Here is a 9,145-nt window from a genome sequence, read left to right as displayed (position 1 = left end):
GGTTGGAATTCTCCTCTACTGTACTGGCCATTTGGATGTGTGTCTCCATGTTTCAAACCCAGGTTTGTGGCTATTTGTTTGTATTTTTTGCATGCACATATGTGAATGTGTGCTTGTGCATTATGTGTGTGTGCATGTGTGCATTGTGTATGTGCATGTGTGTATGCATGTTGCATGTATGTGTATGCATGTAAAATCATCATTTTGTGCTATGTTTCTCATTAACTTGCTTTTGATCATTCATATCAATGAATGCTTAGCTGGCTGTAACAACTATCTACTTAAAATCTTCCTGGCCCACCCATCCTCCCACCTCCTTACCCCCCCCAGCCCCACCCTGGCAATGGGCAGAGAGACACCTTGTTGGTGGTGCTGCTCTTCTACCAGTCAGGGACAGAGCAGTGACAGTCCGTTATGTATCCTAGCTTGATGCCTGGTTTGGTGTCTGATGCCTAGGACTCAGAAAAATCAAATCAAATCCAGACAGTGCAGTGCAGGAGGAGGAAGACAGACAGACAGAGACCTTTGGGCCACCATGCCACCCATAGACCTCCCCCCTCGTGCACAGCACAGGTAGGACATAGACACTTGCTTGCTGCTGTGCCACACAGCACCAATGGAGGATGTCACCCACGGCCCCACCCCCAGCCACATGGCCATCCTGCAACAGAAGCCACCATGGTGAGCACGTGAGTGGGTGTGTGGTGGTCGGATGAGAGAGGAAGAGAAGTCGAGCAGCTTGAGCAGTATGGAGAGAGATGGAGCTGGAGACTCGGGGTGGAGAGGAGGAGCCTGCTGTGAATGACAAGCCCCGCCCCCTGGGGCCATGGTGAGGTCCAGCCCAAGCTGCCTCTGAGGGCCATGTCTGAGTGCATGGCTATGCAGAGGCAGTGGTGGATGTGCACGGCTCTTAGAACCACTAGAGAATAGGGGGATGTCCTTGGTCATGGCAGCCCCTGGATGTCCAGGGGCTGTGCATAACCGGCTCTCCCTTCACTGGATATGGCACTGTGAAGACCTGGTGCCATCTCCCACACCTGGCAACACTAGGAGGAGTGGGCCCTGTGCCTCAGCCAGGCAGCACAGTGGAGGCTGCCTTGCTGGCGAGGGGTGTGGCTGAGCCAGCCCTGAGGCCATGAGTGTGGGAGAGCTCACCCCACCACTCACCTGCCAGGGGGAGGCATGGGCACAGAGGGGATGCTCCCCGCCCACCCAGTGCCACCACTGGCAGTCAGGAAAGCTGCCCACAGGGGTCATGACCTCACCAGCTGCAGCACTGGGAGAACAGGCCCTGGACCTCACCTGGACAGCAGAGCCGACTTGGATGGCGAGGGTGCAGGTGAACCAGCCCTGAGGGCCAGAGCATGGGAAAACCGGCCCCACCACTCTTTTGATGTGAGGTGGTGTGAATGTGAGGGTGATACCCCCACCCTTACCCTCTTGCCACCTGCAGTAACAGGGAGAGCTGGCCCTGGGGTCATGAGACCTGGAGAGTGGGCCCAGCACCTTGACTGGGCAGCACAGTGGAGCTGGAGCTGAAGTGAGCTGTCATGGAGGCCACGAGAGCAGCGAAGCTGACCCTGCCTGTGGTAGCCTTGGGTGGCCTGGCCAGAGCAGTGTGGGAGATCGCCCCCTGGTGGTGAGACAAGGGAAAAGACGCTCGGCTACCATCCAGGACCACATTCAGGGCTCTAAGGTGGCCCACCCAAAAAAATCTGTATCATCTTTAAACTGTTGGGATTCATGACAGGGTCAGTCCTGCTTATCCAAAGCTGCAGGATGTCCATGACACAGGGCAACAGCAGAAAAACTTGGAGGAGTCCCTGTGAGGGTCCAGTATAGATGGTGTCACAGAAGTGTGTGGGGTGTGGGGTGTGTGTGTGTGTTTGTGTGTGTGTGTATGTGTGTGTGTGCGCGCGTGCGCGCGTGCATGCGCATTGTTTTGGGGAGAGGTTACAAGGGCAAAGGGTGGATATAAGGGGGACAGGGAGATGAGTGGGACTGGGATGCATGATGTGAAACTCACAAAGAATCCATTAAAAGGTTTTCTAAAGTTATGAATGAGAGAGAGAGAGAGAGAGAGAGAGAGAGAGAGAGAGAGAGAGAGAGAAACCCAACTTCCTGATCACGTAAAATGATATATGACTCAGTCATAGTTGGTTTTGAGTTTTGTATATATGATATTACACTACACAGACTCCAGACGTTTCTTAGTTTTGTTTGTTTGTTTACGACAGATTCCAACAACGTAGTCCAGGCTGGCCTTAAATTCACAGGTGCCTTGCCTCAGCCTCGGGAGTTCTGTGGCTACATGAACCAGCATGTGGGGCACTCAATTTCTTCATGTGTATATTTCATGTTCGTGCTTAATTTGTGTGCACATGTGTTTGTGCCTGTGTGTGCCACACCACAGCTGTGGGGGTTAGGGGACAGTTTCCAGGGGGTAAAGGACCCCTACCTGGGGTCCAGGGATCAGACTCAAGGCATCAGGCTTGGCAGCACTCCACCACGGCAATGAATGTTACAGGAGAAATCTGTATCAAGGCATGGCAATACAGGAGGCTATCGGGGGTCCTCAGAGGCAGAAGCGGGGTGATAAGTGAGGAGATCGAGGGCATACTTGGCTACACTCCACCCTTCTGGCTTCCAAGACCCGCCAGCAACAGCAGTGCCCTGCCTGGTTATTCACTGGCTGTGTGACATTGGTGCGTTCACTCTCCTGATGAGCACATCTGGGCTGTTTGTAGCTCTTCGCTGTGTGGCAGCCTGGATGAGGTGGGTTTTTCTTTTCCTAAGATTTATTTTTATGTTTTAATTGTATGCATCGAGTGCACTTGTGAGTGCAGGCGCCCAGAGTCCACACCATGTCGGATCCCTGGATGTAGAGTGGGAGGGCCCGATGTGGATGTTGGTAACGGCAGTCAAGAGCAGCAAGCGCTGTCAAAGCAGGGCCACCAGGACCCCAGCCCCTTGACAGTGTGACTGTGACTGCCCTACATGAGTGGCTCACACGCCGGAGTCTGAGCAGCTTCGCACACCAGTCAGTATCCCCATCAGTGTCCTTTCCTCTGAAATGTTCATGAATTTTGGTAAATTTTCTTCTGTTTGTCTTTTCTCATTTATTTCTAATAGTTTACCTTTCTCTCTCTCTCTCTCTCTCTCTCTCTCACACACACACACACATACACACAAAGATCATACACATCACACACAGATACACACACTACACAAAGACACACATACCACACATACACTCACACACACAGACACACATCATTCCATACACATACACACATACACCACACAAGAAACACACAGAGACTATTCACACACCACATACACACATACACCCACAATCAACCAATCAACAAGTAAATCAATATAAAATTCTTGCGCTAGACCACGTGGTGGTGGCGCACACTTTTAAGCCCAACACTTGGGGGAGACAGAGGCAGGTGGTTCTTGGAGTTCAAGGCCAGCCTGGTCTACAGAGTTCCAGGACAGTTTCTACACAGAGAAACTCTATTTTGGGGGGAAGAAACTTTTAAAATAGATTGTTTTCAAAGCCACCTGTGATTATTTGCACACAGGTGAAGTAGAGCTAGTTTTCGATTTTTTCTTGTGGATACAATTATCCCATTACACTGCTCTGAAATCTCAGACCATCACGTGCCAGGTTTCCATGCGTGGGCGTGTGTTATAGTCACATTGTTCTGTGTCTCTGATCTGTGACAGCAACACGCTGCTTTGTTTGTTTGTTTGTTTGTCTGCCCTGCCGGGGATGGAAACAGGGACTTGCTCACTCTAGGCCACTGAGAGGCACAGCAGCCTTAACCACTGACAGTCCCTAATGTTCAGAGCATATCCAGAGCACATCCGGAGCACGTCCGGAGCGGGTCCTCACCCTCATCCAGGGGGAGCACCCCTCGTCTGGCCTCGGGCTTTGGATTTTCTATAAGGGTTTTATAATTCATTATAAAATAATTTTCAAGTTTTGGTTGGAACTGTGATTATTTTATGTACTATGTAGGGAGTTGATAAATCATAATTGATATCACTGTGTCTTCCTTGCTATTTTTTCAGTAAGGTTGAATCATTTTCTACACTTTAACTGGATGTATATTTAGATTTCCTCTCTACCACTATTCTCATTTTTACCTTTTCTGAACTTTTGTAGGCAACTATGGAGAAAAGCAAGTTAAGTTTGAATGCTGGGAGCTGAGGAGATGACTCAGTGTTTAAGAGCGGTTTCCCTTTAGTCCCAGTATTCCTATCAGAAGACTCATGCACTCACTTGTAGCTCTAGTTCTGGGAGATCCAGCGCCCTCTTCTGGCCTATTCAGGTACCTGCATGCACATGCGGTGCACGCACACATGCTCAAGAGCGTTTGTATACACATAAAAAAATTTTTTTTTTTCTGAGACAGGGTTTCTCTGTATAGCCCTGGCTGCCCTGGAACTCACTTTGTAGACCAGGCTGGCCTCAAACTCAGAAATTCACCTGCCTCTGCCTCTCAAGTGCTGGGATTAAAGGTGTGCACCACTACTGCCTGGCTAAAATAATCTTTTTTTTTTTTTAAGTCTGAATAGTGATCTGATACCCTGTCACCTTGATAAACTAATTAATTCGGATTGGCCAGCCTGTTCAATTATTTTATATTTTTTATATGTAGACAATTGTATAGCCCAGAGCCTTTTCTCTTTCTTTTCTTCTCTTCTTAAACACTCTGGCTAGAACTTGCAGAGAGATGCTGACACGGAGACCACCAGCTGGGACACCGGTCTGGTTCTGGTAAGAAGAATGAATGCTTTTTACTGTTACTGGCTAAGTGGTAAATTTTGCAAGTTAAATTTTCCTTTTATTCTTAGCAAGATGAGAACTTTTAAAACTGTGTGATGATTATCAACATCATCGTTATTATTTTGTAGTTCTAGGGCACAGACAATTCAGATCATGTAATCCCAGCCTGTTCTCTGTGAGATGTTTTGAGAGAAGCTATGGGGCAGCAGGATTTGTTTCTTCATCCAGCCCTTTATGTGTTGGTTTGTTTGTTGAATAAGGTGTATATTTCGAGGAATTTGTCCATTTTACCTGCTCATAAAGCCATTAATACAAAGATATGCTGGATAGTTTCTTATTATATTTAATCTCTACAATAATATTTATACTTAAAATTATATTGCTTATTCCTTGTTTCTGCATATTCTGTATACACATGCTTACAAAGTTTATTCAACTTTTAAAAGACAAAATGTTTAGATTTATGGGGATTTTTTTGAGGCAAGGTATCACTATTTAGCCCTGAGTAGTCTGAAACATGCTATGTAGACCAGGTCTTCAAGTCACAGAGACCTGCTTGTGCCTCCCAGGCGCCGAGGTCAAAGTCCTATGCCACCACACTTGGCTCCTATTTTTATATCTTTATCTTTTTAAAATTAATTTCTGAGGCCTTCTACTGCTGTAGGTTTTGTTGCTACTGAGTCTTTCATTTAGCAATGTCTTCATTCCATGGGTAGCTTGCCAAATTAAGGTTCATCAACCTAAGTACCAGCATCGAAGGTTCTCAGTTTCTCTCAAACTACTGTTTTGGATTCATTACATGCATTCACTCAGTTCCAAGTACTTTAAAATGTTCCATGGCAATATTATTCTCATTTGCAAACATATGCACTGGATTATTTCCACATTTATGCATTTGTGGATTTGTCAGTGTATGTGTGGGTGGGTACACACATCCTGGTGGGGATGTGGCAGTCAGAGGACAATTCTGGGGAGTTGGTCCTTTCCTTCCACCGTGAACTCTAGGGACTGAGTCCAGGCCATGGGGTTTGGCAGCAAGTGTTTTCACCTGCTCAGATGCATCACTGGGTCCACATTACATTTCGATATGTAAAACGCAAGTCTTCTGTGTTCTTATGCGCTCACGCTGTCCCCCACATGTGTCTGCAAAGACCTATTTCCCAGCCGTTGCATTTAAGCCTTTAGAACTCCTAACAATTTGCCTTAGCAAGTGGAAGTTTCAATGTATCCATTTCTTCTCTGCTTGGAGTAGCAACTATGGGAAGAGATAGATTGAGACCCGAGATAGCGAGCCGCTACTCCTCCCACCCATTAGCTTGGAACATTTTGAGATTATCTTATTGGCTACATTGTTGCATCTTCCTGGTGCTAAAACTTTCATAGTTGTTAGGAACTTCTTTACTTTTATAATAATGTTTAAATTAATAGTTTAAATTAATAACCATTTCCTTCTCCTTTTAAATTTAACTTAATTTTCTGCTGTTCAGGGGGAGGAGGATCAGACCCAGGAGTTCCTGAACTCTATCTAGGTGAGCATTCTAATGCTGGAAAATTCTTTCAGTCCAGTGAAGACACTGTTTTTGTTGTTGTTGTTTTTAATGCTTTATTTTATGTATATGAGTACACTGTCTCTGTCTTCAGACATACCAGAAGAGGGCATCAGGTCCCATTACAGATGGTTGTGAGCCACCATGTGGTTGCTGGGAATTGCACTCAGGACCTCTGGAAGAGCAGCCAGTGCTCTTAACCACTGAGCCATCTCTCTGGCCCCTGAAGACACTATTATGTTCTCATCCTTGAAAGCTGTGTGTCAAGTACAAACGTCTCCGTTAATAACCGTTTCACATTGCCGAATGTCTTGTTTCATTCACATTATTTTAAGAGTTGAGATGCCTTTAAAGATAACTTCTGTTTTTTTTAAAGACTTTATTTTTATCTTAAATTATATATCTATGCATACATCCCTGTGTTTGGGTGTTTGGGTTTGTGCGTGTGAACATCGTGCCTGTAGAGACCAGAAAAGGCCATCGGATCTGTGAACTGGAGTTTCAGGCGGTGGTGAGCTGCCTTGTGTACGCTGGGAGCCGAGCTCTGGTCCTCCGGAGCAGTCAGCTCTCTTGAGCACTGAGGCATCTATCTCTCCAGCCTGGGCTTTCCTACAGAATCCTGTGGTGGCTGTGGATGCCTCCTCTGTCATTCCAATTGTCACTGTTTTGTCCTTAACTTTTTCTTTTCTCAGGCTGGTTGTTCTTGGTTCTCGGGGTGGGGAGGGGAGAGACAGATCTCATAGCTTCATGTATCTGGGGCTGGTCTTAAACTTGCTATAGAGCCAAGGGTAACCTTGAACTCCTGATCATCCTGCCTTCAGCCCCCAAATGAAAAGACTGCAGGTGTGTAGCACCAGGCCCAGCTCCCTGGTTCATTCTAATGGTCTCCTTATTTTTGGTGCTCTGTAAGCTGTTTACAATGCATCCGAGTGTGAATTCAAATCTCATATGTTGTGAATTTTCCCAGTCATGAGCCAGCCGATTTCAAACCCTTCATTCTGTCCTTTTCCTGATGGGTCTTGTTGAATAACCACTCTTCTCATTCTGCCACATCAGACAACATCCCCTTGTGCACCCCCTTTGCTGTCTGTTTTGTGTTCTGGGTAATTTTTACATATCTACTTTCCAGTTCATGATTGTATCTTCAGCTGTATACAATCTGCTATTAAACCTATCTGATGAGATTCTGTGTGTGTGTGTGTGTGTGTGTGTGTGTGTGTGCATGTAGGTGCTTATTCGTGTTTGGGGTACACATGTGCACATACCTGTGTGGAGGCTGAGGACCACATTCAGGTGTTGGTCCTAACTTTTTCCACCTTGTCTGAGACAGGGTCTCTTTGCCACTGTGTAAGTCAGGCTAACCGGTCAGTGAGTTTCTGGAGATTCCTCACGTCTTCCCATGGGAATATGGCACTAACGCAAAAAGAAAAAGCTTGTGTTACTGTGTCCAACCTCCATTTTCTTTTTCCATTTTCATGTGTGCAATGTGTCTGCATGTATATGCATGTTTACATGCGTGTGGGCACATGTTTATGGATTTGCAGGGCATGTGGGAGGTGCAAAATTGTCAAAATCAACCTTGATCACTTGTCCTCTATTCAGTGAGGCCGCTGACAATCTGGCCTGTCTCACCAGCAGCTTGCTCGGGTGAGGGGGGGGGGTCTGTCTTAAGTTTGTTTTCTCTTGCTGCAATAAACATCATGACCAAAAGCAATTTGGGGAGGAACAGATTTATTTGATTTATTTCTTTTTTTATTTGATTTATATTCTTTTTATTTTTTAAATGTATTTATCCGGGCTTCGTGTGCATTGGTGTTTTGCCTGCATTTACGTCTCTATGAGGGCGTTGGGTTCCTTGGAATAGGAGTTACGGATAGCGGTGAGCTGCCACGGGTCCTGGAAATCGAACTTGGGTCCTCTGGGAGAGCAGCCAGTGCTCAACAGCCGAGCCACCTCTGCAGCCCAGTTTTATGTGATCTTACAGCTTACATCACGAAGGGTTACGTCACGAAGGGACATCAGAGCAGGAAGTGGAAGGCAGGAACCGAAGCAGAAACCATAGAGAAAGGCGCTTATTGGCTTATGCTCAGCCTGCTTTCTTACACCATCCACCTGCCCAGAGTGGCCCCGCCCCATAGTAGGCTGAGCCCGCCCACATCAATCATCAAAAACAAAACAAAACAAAACAAAACAAAACAAAACAAAAAAACACCCCTCAGACTTGCCTCCAGACCTACGAGATGGAGGCAGTTTTTTTTTTCCAACTGAAATTTCCTCTTCCCAGAGGACCCTAGCTCTTATCAACTTTCAAAAATAAACAAACAGACCAAAACCCTCACCACAGAGGGTCCCATCACTGTTTTCTGGCTAGAATTACAAGGGGTTGCCACACTCCCACAGCACTTAGCTAGGCCCTAGGGACTGAGCCCCAGCCCTCATGCTTGCATGATGATTCCTTCACCTCCGAGGCACTGAGTCCAGCATTCATGTGGGTTCTGGGATTCTGAACTCAGGCTGAGTCCAGCATTCATGTGGGTTCTGGGATTCTGAACTCAGGCGGTCGGGCTTGTGTACCGAGCATTTTTTAACCCACTGAGCTGCCCTCTCAGCCCTGAAGAGATGCTTACACCATCAGCGATGGTGTTCATTTGCACAAGTTATATGCAAGGTACTTTCCAGTATTCTTAACCACTCGCACTTGGGTGCATTTTCTAAATTTGTGTGTGTGTGTCTACCTAGCATTTTTAAAAGCATTTTATACTTGACCTTACAGTCTAGATAAGGTAATTCCAGCTGC

The 9,145-nt window shown here is 46.5% G+C and overlaps 1 pseudogene; it reads left to right on the top strand.

The window, feature by feature from the left end:
• Positions 1-333: 333 nt before the first annotated feature.
• On the top strand, positions 334-465 carry LOC127686539 (uncharacterized; annotated as a pseudogene).
• The last annotated feature ends 8,680 nt before the right edge of the window (positions 466-9,145 follow it).

The sequence above is a fragment of the Apodemus sylvaticus genome, chromosome 5 (genome assembly GCF_947179515.1).
Source record: "Apodemus sylvaticus chromosome 5, mApoSyl1.1, whole genome shotgun sequence".
NCBI classification, from domain to species: Eukaryota; Metazoa; Chordata; class Mammalia; order Rodentia; family Muridae; genus Apodemus; species Apodemus sylvaticus.
Note: the sequence above shows the minus strand (reverse complement) of the source record. Positions and strands in the feature narration are given on the sequence as shown.